The 18568-nt window shown below is 39.7% G+C and overlaps 1 protein-coding gene across 5 annotated transcripts in view; it reads left to right on the top strand.

The window, feature by feature from the left end:
* PACC1 (proton activated chloride channel 1) overlaps positions 1-18568 on the top strand; it is a 44395-nt gene that overhangs the window by 6669 nt on the left and 19158 nt on the right. The window contains exon 2 of one of the 5 annotated variants that reach the window (XM_058539812.1): positions 17683-17716. The exons of the other annotated variants lie outside the window; for them this stretch is intronic. The gene's annotated coding sequence lies outside the window, so the exon portion shown is untranslated. The remainder of the gene's footprint in view (positions 1-17682; positions 17717-18568) is intronic. 5 annotated transcript variants of the gene reach the window in all.

Genomic DNA, 18568 nt, shown 5'->3' with positions numbered 1-18568 from the left:
TGCCCTGATCAAAGGCGTCCTGAAGGCAGAACATTGCCAAATCCTATTTATCAGCTTATGCTAGAGTGGATACCTGCCCACAAATGCCCATCCTTGTTTGTCTTCATTATATGGTTCAGCCTGGTCGTAATAAGCAGTTTACCTTAAAAATGTCCCAAACTTCTACTTGTTATGAAGTTATATTCTTTCGATCAGGTCTTCTTTTATCATCATTGGTGACTGGAATCTTAAGTACTAATGTTCACTGTCATGAACATTAGTGTCATGAACAGGGAAAGAGCATTGACCAGGAGTTGGGACTCCAGGACTCTCATTCTGTGCCAGTTGTTGATTGTGTGACCTGGGTCACTGCACAAGGAGTGGAGTTGGATTGGATGACCTTTTAGGTCCCTCCACCTCTTAAAGATTCTCCCCAGAGGTTATACACCAAATCAGTCCCTTCAGAGTTCCTTCAGTTTTGTCTCATGATCTTTTAAAATCCCATTAGAATGTAGTAGCCCAATACCTGTTGCCACTGCAGTTTTGAGCAGCTCATGATGGTGAATGTGTTTTTACCTGCCATGTTTTGAAGTGAACTTGTGGTCCCACATGGACCATGGGAGCTTGAGAGTGCCTTCTAAGCAAAACACCTGTGGGTAGGTACCTGTGGACAGGCCACCATACTTTGGGTCCTGTGGCCTTGTGGCCCAGCTACACCTGACTGATCAGGAATCAGCACCTGAGCTAAGCAAAACCATCTGTAGGTTGGGTATGAAGGAGAGCAGTGTCTTGTGATGTGTCTAACAGGGCGCCCTACACAGGGTACTCTCTGGGAGAGGGTCTGAATGTAAGACTCATGGAGAGGGACTTAGTAAAGTGGAGCAGGGTCATGAGAGTAACATGAAGAGAAGGCAGATAGCAAAGCCGTGAAGGAGCAAAAATTGACACAGTCCCTAATAACAATAAGAAGCAGCAAAAGTAGAATCAGAGGCAAAGAAGCTGAAAAAGAGAATTGCTGTGTACCTTGGTGGCTTTGCTCTCAGCTGCCCAAGGGGTTTCACTGGGGCTTCCTGGTTCCTCACTTCTCTTTGTAGCTGTAGGGTAAACGTTCATTGCCTACAGTAACCTGTTCTTTACAGCCTGCAGGAACCTCACAGACACTTCTGGGAATTTGCACTTCTGTGTAAAGGGAAAACTTTCTAAAGTATTTTGCCAGAAATAGCAAGGCATACCAATTGGTTTATAGTTTTACATGCCTTAAATGGGCTAGTGTTCTCTGAGAAATTGAGGGTAGCTAGTTAGCTTTGCAAGACTTAGCTCATCTATTATTTGAGTTATTCATTTAACACACATGGCAACATTACACGCCTACTATGTGAAAGACACTGTATTCTGCCCTACCTCCATTTTATTTTTGGTGTATATTTTTTTCTAATTCATTATTATTAAGAGATTGTAGTGCCATGGTCTTCATTTTTGCTATCTTCATCATTTAGGGCTTCATTTTTTGAGGGCTAGAGGGTACATTTTGTTTCTCCAGTGACAGTAATTCATTGAGCAGGCACTCTGTAATGCATATTGCAACATTCTCTCATTTACTTCTGTTAGACATCCTATAAAATTGGAATGATTATTTCCTTTTCACTTAAAGAAAGTGAGGATTAGGAGCCTTAAGTAATTTGTCCTAGGTCACAGAGTAGTTAGTAGCAGAGCTGAAGCTGAAGTCCAAATCTCTTTGACTCTAAAGCTCATGCTCTTAACCACTGGGCTAGATATCTGGTCTGTCTTTCAGTTCAGAAAATAAGTGAATAATGAACACCAAGTTATTTCTTCCTCAAAATCCCCCTGGAGCTTTAGGCACGGGGCTATGTGACATCCTCTGCGAAACCTTTGCTGATCTCTGCCCTTCTCCCCATACTCCCCATTCTTCCCTTTGAGCAAGGGATATCTCACTTTTTACGTCCTCACTTCCTTCTGAATTCTGTAGCACTTGTAGCACAGACCATCAATCTTCTCTTGGTATCTCCCTGAAGCACCTAGCACAAAGTCTTGCATATAGAGTTGATGCTTGATGCATGTTGGTAATATAAAATGAATGATTTCCTTATCTCTACCAACCTAGGACACTTTAATAGTTCTGTGCTGATCCTGCTTTTGTGCTTTTAAATAAAAGAAATAATTAGGAGCAAATAGTCTTATATCTTTGTATTTACAGTCCATCTTTTATAGACAGCATATAGTTGAGTCTTGTTTTTAATCCAGGTGACAGTCTCTGCCTTTTAATTGGAGTGTTTAGTCCAGTTACATTTAATGTAATTATTGATACTGTTGGATTTGGTTCTACCATTTTGCTGTCTTCTGTTTATCTCATATGTTTGTTTCTCTGTTCTTCTTTCCTGCAAGTTATAAACCTTACAATATTGTTGTATAATTTCTGCTTTAGACAGTCTTAAATTTTAAAAATATATAAATAGCTTTTTATATTTACCCATCTATTTAACATTTCCAGTGATATTCATTCCTTCCTATATATTTCAGAGTTATCTTCTAGTATCATTTCCCTTTAGCTTTCAGAATTTTATTTAGCATGCATTGTAGTGCAGGTCTGTTGGTGATGAACTCTCAGCTTTTATGCTTGAAAATATCTTTATTTCATCTTCATTTTTTTTTTTTTTATGATTTTTTTTTTTATTGATATTTTAATGGTTTCTAACATTGTGAAATTTTGGGTTGTACATTTTTGTTTGTCCATCACCCCATATATGACTCCCTTCACCCCTTGTGCCCACCCCCCACCCCCACTTCCCGGGTAACCACAGTCCAGTTTTCTCTGTCCATGTGTTGGTTTATATTCCACATATGAGTGAGATCATACAGTGTTTGTCTTTCTCTTTCTGGCTTATTTCACTTAACATAATACGCTCCAGGCCCATCCATGTTGTTGCAAATGGGACGATTTTGTCTTTTTTTATGCCTGAGTAGTATTCCATTGTATATATATACCACATTTTCTTAATCCAATCGTCAGCCGAGGGACACTTAGGTTGCTTCCACTTCTTGGCTATGGTGAATAATGCTGCAATGAACATAGGGGTGCATAAGCCTCTTTGGATTGTTGATTTCAGGTGCGTTGGATAGATTCCCAGTAGTGGGATGGCTGGATCATAGGGCATCTCTATTTTTAATTCTTTGAGGAATCTCCATACCGTTTTCCATAGAGGCTGCACCAATTTGCATTCCCACCAGCTGTGTATGAGGGTTCCTGTTTCTCCACATCCTCTCCAACATTTCTTGTTTTTTGTCTTGGTGATTATAGCCATTCTAACGGGCGTGAGGTGGTATCTTAGTGTTGTTTTGATTTGCATTTCCCTGATGATTAGTGATGTTGAGCATCTTTTCAAGTGCCTATTGGCCATCTGTATATCTTCCTTGGAGAAGTGTCTGTTCATTTCCTCTGCCCATTTTTTGATCGGGTTGTTTGTTTTTTTGTTGTTCAATTGTGTGAGTTCTTTATATATTATGGAGATCAACCCCTTGTCAGATGTATGTTTTGCAAATATTCTCTCCCAGCTGGTTGGTTGTTTGTTCATCTTGATTCTGGTTTCATTTGTCTTATAAAAGCTCTTTAGTCTGATAAAGTCCCACTTGTTTATTTTTTCTTTAGTTTCCCTAGTCTGGGTAGGCATGTCATCCGAAAAGATTCCTTTAAACCCAATGTCAAATAGTGTGTTGCCTATATTTTCTTCTATGAGTTTTATAGTTTCAGGTCTCACCTTCAGGTCTTTGATCCATTTTGAGTTAATTTTTGTGAATGGCGATAGCACATGGTCCACTTTCATTCTTTTGCATGTGGCTGTCCAGTTTTCCCAACACCATTTATTGAAGAGACTTTCCTTTCTCCATTGCATGTCCTTAGCACCTTTGTCGAAAATTAGCTGTCCGTATATGTGTGGTTTTATTTCTGGGCTTTCAATTCTGTTCCATTGATCTGTGTGTCTGTTTTTGTACCAGTACCATGCTGTTTTGATTACTATTGCTTTGTAGTATGTTTTGAAGTCAGGAATTGTGATGCCTCCTGCTTTGTTCTTTTTCTTTAGGATTTCTTTAGCTATTCAGGGTCTTTTGTTGCCCCATATAAATTTTAGTATTCTTTTTTCTATTTCTGTGAAGAATGTCATTGGGATTCTGATTGGGATTGCATTGAATCTGTAGATTGCTTTAGGTAATATAGACATTTTAACTATGTTTATTCTTCCAATCCACGTGCATGGGATATCTTTCCATTTCTTTATGTCATCGTGGATTTCCCTCAATAATGTCTTGTAGTTCTCATTGTATAGGTCCTTCACCTCCTTGGTAAGATTTATTCCTAGGTATTTTATTCTTTTTGATGCAATTGTAAATGGTATTATCTTTTTGAGCTCTCTTTCTGTTAGTTCATTATTAGCATATAGAAATGCAACTGATTTTTGTAGATTGATTTTGTACCCTGCAACTTTGCTGTAGTTGTTGATTGTTTCTAACAGTTTTCCAACAGATTCTTTAGGGTTTTCTATATATACAATCATGTCATCTGCAAATAGTGAGAGTTTCACTTCTTCGTTACCTATTTGGATTCCTTTTATTCCTTTTTCTTGCCTAATTGCTCTGGCCAAAACCTCCAGTACTATGTTGAACAGGAGTGGTGAGAGTGGGCAGCCCTGCCTCGTTCCTGTTCTCAGAGGAATGGCTTTCAGTCTTTCCCCGTTGAGTATGATGTTAGCTGTGGGTTTGTCATATATGGCCTTTATTATGTTGAGGTACTTTCCTTCTATTCCCATTTTATTGAGAGTTTTTATCATAAATGGATGTTGTATCTTGTCAAATGCCTTCTCTGCGTCTATTGAGACGATCATGTGGTTTTTATTCTTTGTTTTGTTGATGTGATGTATCACGTTGATTGATTTGCGGATGTTGAACCATCCCTGCGTCTCTGGTATAAATCCCACTTGATCATGGTGTATGATCTTTTTAATATATTGTTGTATTCGGTTTGCCAATATTTTGTTGAGGATTTTTGCATCAATGTTCATCAGCGATATTGGCCTGTCATTTTCTTTCTTTGTATTGTCTTTGTCTGGTTTTGGTATCAGGGTGATGTTGGCCTCATAGGATGATTCAGGAAGTGTTCCATCTTCCTCTATTTTTTGGAATAGTTTGAGGAGGATGGGTATTAAATCTTCTTTGAATGTTTGGTAAAATTCACTGGAGAAGCCATCTGGTCCTGGACTTTTATTTTTTGGGAGGTTTTTGATGACTATTTCAATCTCTTTACTTGTGATTGGTCTATTCAGATTCTCCATTTCTTCTTGGTTCAATTTTGGGAGGTTGTATAAGTCTAAGAATTTATCCATTTCTTCTAGATTGTCCAATTTGTTGGCATATAATTTCTCATAGTATTCTCTTATAATCCTCTGTATTTCCATGGTATCCGTTGTAATTTCTCCTCTTTCATTTCTAATTTTATTTACTTGAGCCTTTTCTCTTTTTTTCTTAGTTAGCCTGGCTAAGGGTTTGTCTATTTTGTTTATCTTCTCGAAGAACCAACTCTTTGTTTCATTAATCCTTTCTACTGTTTTTTTGGTCTCAATATCATTTATTTCTGCTCTAATTTTTATTATTTCTCTCCTTCTGCTGGCTTTGGGCTTTGTTTGTTCTTCTTTTTCTAGTTCTGTTAGGTGTAATTTAAGGTTGCCTATTAGGGCTTTTTCTTGTTTGTTAGGGTGGGCTTGTATCGCTATGAGTTTCCCTCTCAGGACCGCTTTTGCTGCGTCCCATATGGTTTGATATGGCATGTTATCATTTTCGTTTGTTTCCAGATAGTTTTTGATTTCTCCTTTAATTTCATCAATGATCCATTGGTTGTTCAGTAGCATGTTGTTTAATCTCCACATTTTTGTCACTTTCCCAGTTTTTTTTTCCTGGTTCATTTCCAGTTTCATAGCCTTATGGTCTGAAAAGATGCTTGTTATGATTTCAATCTTCTTAAATTTATTGAGGCTTGCTTTGTTTCCCAACATATGGTCTATCCTAGAGAATGTTCCATGCGTGCTTGAGAAGAATGTGTAGTCAGCTGTTTTTGGGTGGAGTGCTCTGTATATGTCTACTAGGTCCATCTCGTCCAGTTTTTCATTTAAGTCTAATATTTCTTTATTAACTTTTTGTCTGGATGATCTATCCATTGCTGTAAGTGGGGTGTTAAGATCCCCTACTATTATTGTGTTGTTGTTGATTTCTCCTTTTAGGTTTGTTAATAGTTGTTTTATGTACATTGGTGCTCCTATGTTGGGTGCGTATATATTTATAAGTGATATGTCTTCTTGATGGAGTGTCCCTTTTATCATTATATATTTCCCTTCTTTGTCTTTCTTAACCTGTTTTATCTTGAAGTCTACTTTGTCTGATATGAGTATGGCAACACCTGCTTTCTTTTGTTTGCCATTAGCTTGGAGTATTGTCTTCCATCCTTTCACTCTGAGCCTGTGCTTGTCTTTAGTGCTAAGATGTGTTTCCTGAAGGCAGCATATTGTTGGGTCTTGCTTTTTAATCCATCCTGCCACTCTGTATCTTTTGATTGGAGAGTTCAATCCATTTACATTTAGGGTAATTAATGAAATATGAGGGTTGAATGTTGCTGTTTTGTCACTTATTTTCTGGTTCTTTTGCATTTCCTTTGTTTCTTGTCCCATTTGTTTTGGACTGCCAATTCAGTTTGGTTGTTCTGTCTTATGATTCTTCTAGTTTTCTCTTTGTTTATCATATGTGGTTTTAATTTGATTATTTGTTTAGTGGTTACCTTGAGGTTTGGGCGAAAAATCTTCTGTATGAGATAGTCCATTATCTGATAGCCTCCTATTTCCTTATACTAAGTCAATTCAGTCACTTTCCTCTTCCCCTTCTAAGTTGCTCTTGTTATACCTTATTCTATCTTGTGTTGTGGCTGTGTGTTTACAGTGATGAGGTTAAATTTATTTTTGGTGAATTTCTTCCTTTGATCTTTGAGTTTAGTATTTAAGTGGTTGCTAACCTATTCCGGTAAAGATCTACTATTTCTCTGATTTTGTCTACCTACTTTTCTCCTTACTCCAAGCTTTGTGTTCCCTTTCTCTTCTTGTTTTCAGGCCTGAGGGCCTTCTTGAGTATTTCTTGTAGTGGCGGTCTCGTGGCCATGAACTCCCTTAGCTTTTGTTTATCTGGGAGAGTTACTATTTCTCCATCATATTTGAAGGATATTTTTGCTGGATAGAGTATTCTTGGCTGAAAGTTTTTGTCTTTTAGTATTTTGAATATATCATTCCAGTCTCTTCTAGCCTGAAAAGTTTCTGTTGAGAAATCCGCTGAGAGCCTGATGGGAGTTCCTTTGTACGTTATTTTTCGTTTTTGTCTAGCTGCCCTTAATATTGTTTCTTTGTCGTTGACCCTGGCTAGCCTTACCACTAGGTGTCGTGGTGAAGGCCTTTGTCTGTTAATATATATAGGCGTCCTGTTGGCTTCGCTTACTGGTATTTCCTGCTCCTTCCCCAGATTTGGGAAATTTTCAGCTATTATTTCCTTGAATAGGCTCTCTGTTCCTCTTTCCCTCTCCTCTCCCTCAGGAATACCTATAATTCTTATGTTACATTTTCTAATAGAGTCCGATATTTCTCGGAGTCTTTCTTCATTTCTTTTTAGTCTTAGTTCTCTCTCTTCTTCCATCTGGAGTATATCTGTATTCCTATCCTCTAAAGTACTAATTCTTTCCTCCATATTGTCAGCTTTGTTCTTTAAAGATTCCAGATTCTCCTTTATCTCCTCCATTGTGTTCTTCATCTCCATCAGCACTGATAGGTTTTTCTTTATGATTTCAATCTCTTTTGTGAAGAAACTCCTAATCTCATTTAATTGTCTGTGTTGTCTCGTATTTCGTTGAGTGTTTTTATGATAGCTATTTTGAAATCTCTGTCATTTAGTTTATGGATTTCTGTGTCTTCGGGGTTGATTTCTGGGTGCTTGTCATTTTGTTTCTGGTCTGGTGATTTCATATATTTTTGCATTGTGGTTCCTGTGTTGGTTTTGATTTTCCTCATCCTGGAAGTCTCTGGTTGCAATTTCCACCTGCCGCCACTGTCTGGTGGTAAAGGGCTGTGTAGTCTAAGCCCCCTGTGCTCTGCCCCAGTTTTTCTGCTGTGATCCGCAGTTTTGTTTTGTTTTTTTTCCCCACTGCGATCCACGGGTCCAGTCCAGTTTATTCAGGTCTGCCTCGGACCGCTAGATCTGGTCGAGCTGCAGACTCCGGGTTGCGGGGAGGGGGGAGCTCTCTCTTTTGCCCTCTGGGTCCCTGACGTGGGAGGCTTCTCGTTTGCCCCTCTTTGTCCGCTCTCTGGGTTGCTCAGATGTTGATGGTAGCCCTGTGGCTCCTCTGAGCCCTCTGTGCGGGAGTTTCCCACTGGCTGAGAGAGCCCGAAGAGCTACAGTTTCCCGCCGAGGGCCGCCCCTCCCCCCTCTCTGGGAGCCGCGCGGACCGGATCGCTGATCTGATGGGGAGGGAGCGGAGTTCTCCTTACCTCTCCCCACTTCCTCCGGGGGCCCAGCACGTTCCGCTCTCAGATGTGCGGCAGTGTGGATCCCTCCGCTCTAGCTTTTCACTGTCTGGGATTCCGTTGTTGGTCTGTGGCTGTTACTTTTGTTGTATCTTGTGGGGGAAGAATTCACGGGAAAGCTCACTCCGCCATGATGCTGACGTCACTCTCTCATCTTCATTTTTGAAGGTTAGTTTTGCTGGATTTCTTTAATTCTAGGTTGACAGAATTTTTTTCTTTCAGCACTTTAAAGATGTTCCATTGTCTTTTGGCCTCCATTTTTTCTGATCAAAAGTTACCTATCATTAGATAAAATATCCTCTATGTAATATATCTTTTTTTTGTTTTCTGGCTGCTTTCAAGATTTTCTTTTTTTTTTTTTTGAGCTAACATCCGATGCCAATCCTCCTCTTTTTTTGCTGAGGAAGATTGGCCCTGGGCTATTATCCTTGCCCATCTTCCTCTACTTTATATGGGATGCCACCGCAGCATGGCTTGATAGTTAGTGCACGCCCAGGATCCGAACCTGCGAGCCCCGGGCTGCCACAGCGGACTGCGTGGACTTAACTGCTACACCACTGGGCTGGCTCCCAAGATTTTTTTTTTTTTTTAACCTTTGCATTGGCAGTTTGACTATAATTTACCTATGAGTGATTTTCTTATCCTGCTTGGCATGTATTGAGTTTCTTGGATCTTCAATTTTATGTTTTTTCTACAGTTTTGGGAAGTTTGGGCTGTTAAGTTTTTAAATATTTTTTGTGACTCATTTTCTCTCTCCAGTTGCGTGTTGTTAGACTGCTATATATTGTTCCACAGTTACCTAGGCTCTGTTCATTATTTTCTTCCATCTTGTTTTTTAGGATTGGATAATTTATGTTTGTTTACACTGACTCCTTTTTCTTCTGCCATCTTTTGCTGTTGAGAACTATGCAGTCAATTTTTCATTTCATTTATTTTTGTTTTCAGCTCTAGAATTTCAATCTGGGTCTTTTTTATAGTTTCTATTTCTCTCTTTCCCCTCTGTGCATTCCTTATCTGTATATTTTCCTTTAGGTCCTTTAAGTGCTGTAAAGTTCCTGTCTGCTAATTGCAACATCTGGGTTACCTTGGAATTGGTTTCTGTAGACTGCTTTTTGTTTTTCTTGAGTATGGGTCACATTTTCTTGTTTCTTTTCATGTCTAGAGATTTTTTTTTTTTTTTTTTTTTTTTTTACATTTTTATTGATATTTTAATGGTTTCTAACATTGTGAGATTTTGGGTTGTACATTTTTGTTTGTCCTTCACCCCATATATGACTCCCTTCACCCCTTGTGCCCACCCCCCACCCCCCACCCCCACTTCCCGGGTAACCACAGTCCAGTTTTCTCTGTCCATGTGTTGGTTTATATTCCACATATGAGTGAGATCATACAGTGTTTGTCTTTCTCTTTCTGGCTTATTTCACTTAACATAATACGCTCCAGGCCCATCCATGTTGTTGCAAATGGGACGATTTTGTCTTTTTTTATGGCTGAGTAGTATTCCATTGTATATATATACCACATTTTCTTAATCCAATCGTCAGTTGAGGGACACTTAGGTTGCTTCCACTTCTTGGCTATGGTGAATAATGCTGCAATGAACATAGGGGTGCATAAGCCTCTTTGGATTGTTGATTTCAGGTGCGTTGGATAGATTCCCAGTAGTGGGATGGCTGGATCATAGGGCATCTCTATTTTTAATTCTTTGAGGAATCTCCATACCGTTTTCCATAGAGGCTGCACCAATTTGCATTCCCACCAGCTGTGTATGAGGGTTCCTGTTTCTCCACATCCTCTCCAACATTTGTTGTTTTTTGTCTTGGTGATTATAGCCATTCTAACGGGCGTGAGGTGGTATCTTAGTGTTGTTTTGATTTGCATTTCCCTGATGATTAGTGATGTTGAGCATCTTTTCATGTGCCTATTGGCCATCTGTATATCTTCCTTGGAGAAGTGTCTGTTCATTTCCTCTGCCCATTTTTTGATCGGGTTGTTTGTTTTTTTGTTGTTCAATTGTGTGAGTTCTTTATATATTATGGAGATCAACCCCTTGTCAGATGTATGTTTTGCAAATATTCTCTCCCAGCTGGTTGGTTGTTTGTTCATCTTGATTCTGATTTCATTTGTCTTATAAAAGCTCTTTAGTCTGATAAAGTCCCACTTGTTTATTTTTTCTTTAGTTTCCCTAGTCTGGGTAGGCATGTCATCCGAAAAGATTCCTTTAAACCCAATGTCAAATAGTGTGTTGCCTATATTTTCTTCTATGAGTTTTATAGTTTCAGGTCTCACCTTCAGGTCTTTGATCCATTTTGAGTTAATTTTTGTGTATGGCGATAGCACATGGTCCACTTTCATTCTTTTGCATGTGGATGTCCAGTTTTCCCAACACCATTTATTGAAGAGACTTTCCTTTCTCCATTGCATGTCCTTAGCACCTTTGTCGAAAATTAGCTGTCCGTATATGTGTGGTTTTATTTCTGGGCTTTCAATTCTGTTCCATTGATCTGTGTGTCTGTTTTTGTACCAGTACCATGCTGTTTTGATTACTATTGCTTTGTAGTATGTTTTGAAGTCAGGAATTGTGATGCCTCCTGCTTTGTTCTTTTTCTTTAGGATTTCTTTAGCTATTCGGGGTCTTTTGTTGCCCCATATAAATTTTAGTATTCTTTTTTCTATTTCTGTAAAGAATGTCATTGGGATTCTGATTGGGATTGCATTGAATCTGTAGATTGCTTTAGGTAATATAGACATTTTAACTATGTTTATTCTTCCAATCCACGTGCATGGGATATCTTTCCATTTCTTTATGTCATCGTGGATTTCCCTCAATAATGTCTTGTAGTTCTCATTGTATAGGTCCTTCACCTCCTTGGTAAGATTTATTCCTAGGTATTTTATTCTTTTTGATGCAATTGTAAATGGTATTATCTTTTTGAGCTCTCTTTCTGTTAGTTCATTATTAGCATATAGAAATGCAACTGATTTTTGTAGATTGATTTTGTACCCTGCAACTTTGCTGTAGTTGTTGATTGTTTCTAACAGTTTTCCAACAGATTCTTTAGGGTTTTCTATATATACAATCATGTCATCTGCAAATAGTGAGAGTTTCACTTCTTCGTTACCTATTTGGATTCCTTTTATTCCTTTTTCTTGCCTAATTGCTCTGGCCAAAACCTCCAGTACTATGTTGAACAGGAGTGGTGAGAGTGGGCAGCCCTGCCTCGTTCCTGTTCTCAGAGGAATGGCTTTCAGTCTTTCCCCGTTGAGTATGATGTTAGCTGTGGGTTTGTCATATATGGCCTTTATTATGTTGAGGTACTTTCCTTCTATTCCCATTTTATTGAGAGTTTTTATCATAAATGGATGTTGTATCTTGTCAAATGCCTTCTCTGCGTCTATTGAGACGATCATGTGGTTTTTATTCTTTGTTTTGTTGATGTGATGTATCACGTTGATTGATTTGCGGATGTTGAACCATCCCTGCGTCTCTGGTATAAATCCCACTTGATCATGGTGTATGATCTTTTTAATATATTGTTGTATTCGGTTTGCCAATATTTTGTTGAGGATTTTTGCATCAATGTTCATCAGCGATATTGGCCTGTCATTTTCTTTCTTTGTATTGTCTTTGTCTGGTTTTGGTATCAGGGTGATGTTGGCCTCATAGGATGATTCAGGAAGTGTTCCATCTTCCTCTATTTTTTGGAATAGTTTGAGGAGGATGGGTATTAAATCTTCTTTGAATGTTTGGTAAAATTCACTGGAGAAGCCATCTGGTCCTGGACTTTTATTTTTTGGGAGGTTTTTGATGACTATTTCAATCTCTTTACTTGTGATTGGTCTATTCAGATTCTCCATTTCTTCTTGGTTCAATTTTGGGAGGTTGTATAAGTCTAAGAATTTATCCATTTCTTCTAGATTGTCCAATTTGTTGGCATATAATTTCTCATAGTATTCTCTTATAATCCTCTGTATTTCCATGGTATCCGTTGTAATTTCTCCTCTTTCATTTCTAATTTTATTTACTTGAGCCTTTTCTCTTTTTTTCTTAGTTAGCCTGGCTAAGGGTTTGTCTATTTTGTTTATCTTCTCGAAGAACCAACTCTTTGTTTCATTAATCCTTTCTACTGTTTTTTTGGTCTCAATATCATTTATTTCTGCTCTAATTTTTATTATTTCTCTCCTTCTGCTGGCTTTGGGCTTTGTTTGTTCTTCTTTTTCTAGTTCTGTTAGGTGTAATTTAAGGTTGCCTATTAGGGCTTTTTCTTGTTTGTTAGGGTGGGCTTGTATCGCTATGAGTTTCCCTCTCAGGACCGCTTTTGCTGCGTCCCATATGGTTTGATATGGCATGTTATCATTTTCGTTTGTTTCCAGATAGTTTTTGATTTCTCCTTTAATTTCATCAATGATCCATTGGTTGTTCAGTAGCATGTTGTTTAATCTCCACATTTTTGTCACTTTCCCAGTTTTTTTTTCCTGGTTCATTTCCAGTTTCATAGCCTTATGGTCTGAAAAGATGCTTGTTATGATTTCAATCTTCTTAAATTTATTGAGGCTTGCTTTGTTTCCCAACATATGGTCTATCCTAGAGAATGTTCCATGCGTGCTTGAGAAGAATGTGTAGTCAGCTGTTTTTGGGTGGAGTGCTCTGTATATGTCTACTAGGTCCATCTCGTCCAGTTTTTCATTTAAGTCTAATATTTCTTTATTAACTTTTTGTCTGGATGATCTATCCATTGCTGTAAGTGGGGTGTTAAGATCCCCTACTATTATTGTGTTGTTGTTGATTTCTCCTTTTAGGTTTGTTAATAGTTGTTTTATGTACATTGGTGCTCCTATGTTGGGTGCATATATATTTATAAGTGATATGTCTTCTTGATGGAGTGTCCCTTTTATCATTATATATTTCCCTTCTTTGTCTTTCTTAACCTGTTTTATCTTGAAGTCTACTTTGTCTGATATGAGTATGGCAACACCTGCTTTCTTTTGTTTGCCATTAGCTTGGAGTATTGTCTTCCATCCTTTCACTCTGAGCCTGTGCTTGTCTTTAGTGCTAAGATGTGTTTCCTGAAGGCAGCATATTGTTGGGTCTTGCTTTTTAATCCATCCTGCCACTCTGTATCTTTTGATTGGAGAGTTCAATCCATTTACATTTAGGGTAATTAATGAAATATGAGGGTTGAATGTTGCTGTTTTGTCACTTATTTTCTGGTTCTTTTGCATTTCCTTTGTTTCTTGTCCCATTTGTTTTGGACTGCCAATTCAGTTTGGTTGTTCTGTCTTATGATTCTTCTAGTTTTCTCTTTGTTTATCATATGTGGTTTTAATTTGATTATTTGTTTAGTGGTTACCTTGAGGTTTGGGCGAAAAATCTTCTGTATGAGATAGTCCATTATCTGATAGCCTCCTATTTCCTTATACTAAGTCAATTCAGTCACTTTCCTCTTCCCCTTCTAAGTTGCTCTTGTTATACCTTATTCTATCTTGTGTTGTGGCTGTGTGTTTACAGTGATGAGGTTAAATTTATTTTTGGTGAATTTCTTCCTTTGATCTTTGAGTTTAGTATTTAAGTGGTTGCTAACCTATTCCGGTAAAGATCTACTATTTCTCTGATTTTGTCTACCTACTTTTCTCCTTACTCCAAGCTTTGTGTTCCCTTTCTCTTCTTGTTTTCAGGCCTGAGGGCCTTCTTGAGTATTTCTTGTAGTGGCGGTCTCGTGGCCATGAACTCCCTTAGCTTTTGTTTATCTGGGAGAGTTACTATTTCTCCATCATATTTGAAGGATATTTTTGCTGGATAGAGTATTCTTGGCTGAAAGTTTTTGTCTTTTAGTATTTTGAATATATCATTCCAGTCTCTTCTAGCCTGAAAAGTTTCTGTTGAGAAATCCGCTGAGAGCCTGATGGGAGTTCCTTTGTACGTTATTTTTCGTTTTTGTCTAGCTGCCCTTAATATTGTTTCTTTGTCGTTGACCCTGGCTAGCCTTACCACTAGGTGTCGTGGTGAAGGCCTTTGTCTGTTAATATATATAGGCGTCCTGTTGGCTTCGCTTACTGGTATTTCCTGCTCCTTCCCCAGATTTGGGAAATTTTCAGCTATTATTTCCTTGAATAGGCTCTCTGTTCCTCTTTCCCTCTCCTCTCCCTCAGGAATACCTATAATTCTTATGTTACATTTTCTAATAGAGTCCGATATTTCTCGGAGTCTTTCTTCATTTCTTTTTAGTCTTAGTTCTCTCTCTTCTTCCATCTGGAGTATATCTGTATTCCTATCCTCTAAAGTACTAATTCTTTCCTCCATATTGTCAGCTTTGTTCTTTAAAGATTCCAGATTCTCCTTTATCTCCTCCATTGTGTTCTTCATCTCCATCAGCACTGATAGGTTTTTCTTTATGATTTCAATCTCTTTTGTGAAGAAACTCCTAATCTCATTTAATTGTCTGTGTTGTCTCGTATTTCGTTGAGTGTTTTTATGATAGCTATTTTGAAATCTCTGTCATTTAGTTTATGGATTTCTGTGTCTTCGGGGTTGATTTCTGGGTGCTTGTCATTTTGTTTCTGGTCTGGTGATTTCATATATTTTTGCATTGTGGTTCCTGTGTTGGTTTTGATTTTCCTCATCCTGGAAGTCTCTGGTTGCAATTTCCACCTGCCGCCACTGTCTGGTGGTAAAGGGCTGTGTAGTCTAAGCCCCCTGTGCTCTGCCCCAGTTTTTCTGCTGTGATCCGCAGTTTTGTTTTGTTTTTTTTCCCCACTGCGATCCACGGGTCCAGTCCAGTTTATTCAGGTCTGCCTCGGACCGCTAGATCTGGTCGAGCTGCAGACTCCGGGTTGCGGGGAGGGGGGAGCTCTCTCTTTTGCCCTCTGGGTCCCTGACGTGGGAGGCTTCTCGTTTGCCCCTCTTTGTCCGCTCTCTGGGTTGCTCAGATGTTGATGGTAGCCCTGTGGCTCCTCTGAGCCCTCTGTGCGGGAGTTTCCCACTGGCTGAGAGAGCCCGAAGAGCTACAGTTTCCCGCCGAGGGCCGCCCCTCCCCCCTCTCTGGGAGCCGCGCGGACCGGATCGCTGATCTGATGGGGAGGGAGCGGAGTTCTCCTTACCTCTCCCCACTTCCTCCGGGGGCCCAGCACGTTCCGCTCTCAGATGTGCGGCAGTGTGGATCCCTCCGCTCTAGCTTTTCACTGTCTGGGATTCCGTTGTTGGTCTGTGGCTGTTACTTTTGTTGTATCTTGTGGGGGAAGAATTCACGGGAAAGCTCACTCCGCCATGATGCTGACGTCACTCTCTCATCTTCATTTTTGAAGGTTAGTTTTGCTGGATTTCTTTAATTCTAGGTTGACAGAATTTTTTTCTTTCAGCACTTTAAAGATGTTCCATTGTCTTTTGGCCTCCATTTTTTCTGATCAAAAGTTACCTATCATTAGATAAAATATCCTGTATGTAATATATCTTTTTTTTGTTTTCTGGCTGCTTTCAAGATTTTCTTTTTTTTTTTTTTGAGCTAACATCCGATGCCAATCCTCCTCTTTTTTTGCTGAGGAAGATTGGCCCTGGGCTATTATCCTTGCCCATCTTCCTCTACTTTATATGGGATGCCACCGCAGCATGGCTTGATAGTTAGTGCACGCCCAGGATCCGAACCTGCGAGCCCCGGGCTGCCACAGCGGACTGCGTGGACTTAACTGCTACACCACTGGGCTGGCTCCCAAGATTTTTTTTTTTTTTTAACCTTTGCATTGGCAGTTTGACTATAATTTACCTATGAGTGATTTTCTTATCCTGCTTGGCATGTATTGAGTTTCTTGGATCTTCAATTTTATGTTTTTTCTACAGTTTTGGGAAGTTTGGGCTGTTAAGTTTTTAAATATTTTTTGTGACTCATTTTCTCTCTCCAGTTGCGTGTTGTTAGACTGCTATATATTGTTCCACAGTTACCTAGGCTCTGTTCATTATTTTCTTCCATCTTGTTTTTTAGGATTGGATAATTTATGTTTGTTTACACTGACTCCTTTTTCTTCTGCCATCTTTTGCTGTTGAGAACTATGCAGTCAATTTTTCATTTCATTTATTTTTGTTTTCAGCTCTAGAATTTCAATCTGGGTCTTTTTTATAGTTTCTATTTCTCTCTTTCCCCTCTGTGCATTCCTTATCTGTATATTTTCCTTTAGGTCCTTTAAGTGCTGTAAAGTTCCTGTCTGCTAATTGCAACATCTGGGTTACCTTGGAATTGGTTTCTGTAGACTGCTTTTTGTTTTTCTTGAGTATGGGTCACATTTTCTTGTTTCTTTTCATGTCTAGTGATTTTTGATTGAACACTAGACATTATAAATGATACATTACAGAGGTTCTGGATTTGTTATGATCCTGTGAAGATGAATTTGTGTCTTAGCAGGTAATTAATGTGGCAAGACTCAAGTTCCAAACTCCTTTGTCCCCTGCATTAGCAGCAGCTGAAATCTCCACTTAGTTCTTTCAGTTTCTGGCTGCTGCTTTGGGGTCTCCAGCCAAGAATTTGAGCATATTTGCAGATTTGGGAAATCTGCAAATTTGCTCCCCTATATGGCTCGCTCCCTTTCAGAGCTTCCCCCTAACTTGCTGACTGCTCTGCCAGCCCTGAACTCTGTCCACTGTCGCCCTGAGCCACGTCTTACAGAGATTGGTGAGTGCCCTCAGGCAAAAAGCTGCGAATTTACAGATCTCACCAGGTGCAGTTCTTTTCTTTCAAGACTCTCTTCCCAATCTGCCTGCTTTTGATCATTCTCCAGTGCCTTCAAATGATTTTTAAATATTTTGTGCAAATTTTATGATTGTTATCTGTAGAGGGATGGTATGACCACGCTACTCTGTCACTGTTGGAAGCAGGAAGCAAGAAGCAAGCACGTACCTTTTTGCGTTTACATTCAAACTGCTCCTCATCTTGTGAGCAGCTGCTGTAGAGGAAATAGGGCTTTTCCTTAGGGAGCCACGGTTTCAGCCAAAGAGTAGAGATGGCACAAGGAACACTGTAGGAGTGTCTCAGTCAGCTTGGGGTGCTGTAACAAAGTACCACAGGCTGAGTGGCTTAAACAACAGAAATTTTTTTCTCAGTTCTGGAGTCTGGAAGTCCAAGATCAAGGTGTCGGTAAGTTTGATGTCTCCTGAGGCCCCTCTCCTCGGCTTGCAGATGGCTGCCTTCTCCCTGTGTCTTCATGTGGCCTTTTCTTTGTGTGCATGCATCCCTTGTGTCTCTTCCTCTTCTGATAATGACATTAGTCCTATTGGATTAGGGCCCCACCCTTATGACCTTATTTAACCTTAATTACCTCCTTAAATACCCTGTCTCCAAATACAGTCACACTGGGGGTTAGGGCTTCAACATATGAATTTGGGGGGAACACAATTCAGTCCATAACAGAGAGTAATCAAGGCTGGGGATGGTTTGAGAGGAGGCGGGAGAGGCAGGCAGAGCTGTGTTGTAGAGGTGGCATCAGGACACATTTAATCAGTCATTTAGTCATTCACTGCATAAATGCAGAATGCCTACTCTATTCCAGACACGGGGTGAAGGGCCAGGGGTTCAGTATGAACAGGACTGGCCCTGTCCCTGCCCTCGTGGAGCTCACAGCCTAGGGATAAAAAGACATGTAGATAGACAGTGACATTGCAGAGTGATGATAGGGGACATATAGGGTGCCCTGGGAGCACTGAGGAAGGGTGCCCAAATAAAGTTATGGGGTCAGGCAAGGCTTTCTTGAGGAAATGCCTTTCTAAACTGAGAGCTGAAGGATGAGATAGGAGTCAGCTGTGGAATGGCCAGGCGTGGGGAATGGCAAATGTGAGGGGCTCCGGGGTTGAGGAGGGCACGCTGGAGGAACAGAAAGTTGTTTAGTACGGGTGGAGCTGGGGGCTGTGGGGGAGTGGAGTGGTGAGCGATAAGGCCAGGGAGGTAGGTTGGGGCTGGCTCGCTTGTTGGATTGTAACTATCTGTCCCGCT

This window comes from Diceros bicornis, chromosome 4 (assembly GCF_020826845.1).
Source record: "Diceros bicornis minor isolate mBicDic1 chromosome 4, mDicBic1.mat.cur, whole genome shotgun sequence".
In the NCBI taxonomy this organism is placed as follows: Eukaryota; Metazoa; Chordata; class Mammalia; order Perissodactyla; family Rhinocerotidae; genus Diceros; species Diceros bicornis.
This window is presented reverse-complemented; position numbering and strand designations above follow the sequence as displayed.